Source organism: Chrysochloris asiatica, unplaced genomic scaffold (genome assembly GCF_000296735.1).
Source record: "Chrysochloris asiatica unplaced genomic scaffold, ChrAsi1.0 scaffold00333, whole genome shotgun sequence".
NCBI classification, from domain to species: domain Eukaryota; kingdom Metazoa; phylum Chordata; class Mammalia; order Afrosoricida; family Chrysochloridae; genus Chrysochloris; species Chrysochloris asiatica.
This window is the reverse complement of record NW_006408851.1, coordinates 151,250-152,532: the sequence shown is the minus strand read 5'-3', so window position 1 is coordinate 152,532 and position 1,283 is coordinate 151,250. Positions and strand designations below refer to the sequence as shown.

At 40.2% G+C, this 1,283-nt stretch overlaps 1 protein-coding gene across 1 annotated transcript in view; it reads left to right on the top strand.

Moving 5' to 3' along the window:
- The window catches only part of LOC102812627, a 21,546-nt gene that overhangs the window by 17,880 nt on the left and 2,383 nt on the right, over positions 1-1,283 (top strand). The gene's annotated exons all lie outside the window — the stretch shown is intronic.

Sequence of the window (1,283 nt, the reverse complement as noted above, 5' to 3'; positions counted from 1 at the left end):
GGACTTGCAAGCTTTCTATGGTGATGGTTTTCGCTATGGGCTATTCTTGAAGGAAGGGAATAACTAGATTCAATGTTTTTCATATTTCCTATGGATAAATGAGTGTTTTTGCTCCCAGTACCTGATGAAGAGAGACAGATCACTAGTGTCTGATCTCTTACTGTGTGTATGTGCTTCATGCTTTGAACTTCTCTTTCTTCTTTCTTTAAAATCACTCTTTTGCCTTTTAACTTGGGTCAGTTATTGCCATGTCCTATGGAACCACTATGTTCCATGACTATAAGCCAAAAGGGAAGAAAATTCAGGACATGGCTGTTTGTTTTCACTAGACACTACAGGAGAAAGATGACTCCTCTGCTTGTACAAAATAATTAAAGCTTTGGAAACCCTGTACAGAGTTGTTATGAGTTGAAACCAACTGCATGGCACTTAATCACAGCATGGCTTATAGTTATTCTGTAAGTTCAGCTCAGCCATTTGCATTTCTCTCTATGCATTGTTTAGAGTCACCTTTCAAGTTTAACTCTAGCAACAGTTCATAAGTAAATAGATGCCTTTGATCAATTATTTTTTATTGTCTTTGATCAATAACTCTAATTTCCTCAATTATTTTTCAACAATACCTAGGTTTAAATGTAGTTGCCTGGATAGAAAGTATACTTAGATAGCCAAAATTGGGCACTGACCTTTTTGTTTAAGTAGACTATGTTCAGTCTCATGGTTTAGCTTTCTAGGGAAAGCTGCAAGGTTTCATGGGAAGGTGAGTGTTCTGGATGTGTGAGAGACAGGGAAAAATAAATACGTCACTTTTATGTTTCCAAAACGTTTCCACCTAGAACTCCTGCATCAATATGTTTTATAAGAAAAGGAGTTGATTCTAATGTTCAAAGCCTGTAATCTGACATGAACTTGTTGGTTCTCTTGTAGACTGGCGGAAGGAGCACTTCCAGATTTGTGAGTGACTTGGAAGATCTTTCTGAGAGTTCTCCTTGCCTGGGAGCTTCTGTCCTCTCCTTTGGTTCTCCATGGTGATACAGATGCAGATACCACTGGTAGTGGTGGGTGGGTTGTGGAGGGGTAGTCATGTAGCTAAGGCCAGAGGATGTGACTAATGTTGGCCCAAACTGGTCCCTAAGTGCAGTTTGTGATGGAACTCCCAAATCAGTCTTTTGGTTGCTTATCCTGTATGGAGGGCTATGGACTGGAATCACTAGCTCTCAGTTCAGGTGCTTAGCCCTCTCATCATGGCACTAAGTAGGTCTGAGGGAAGGTGGTTTTGTGTC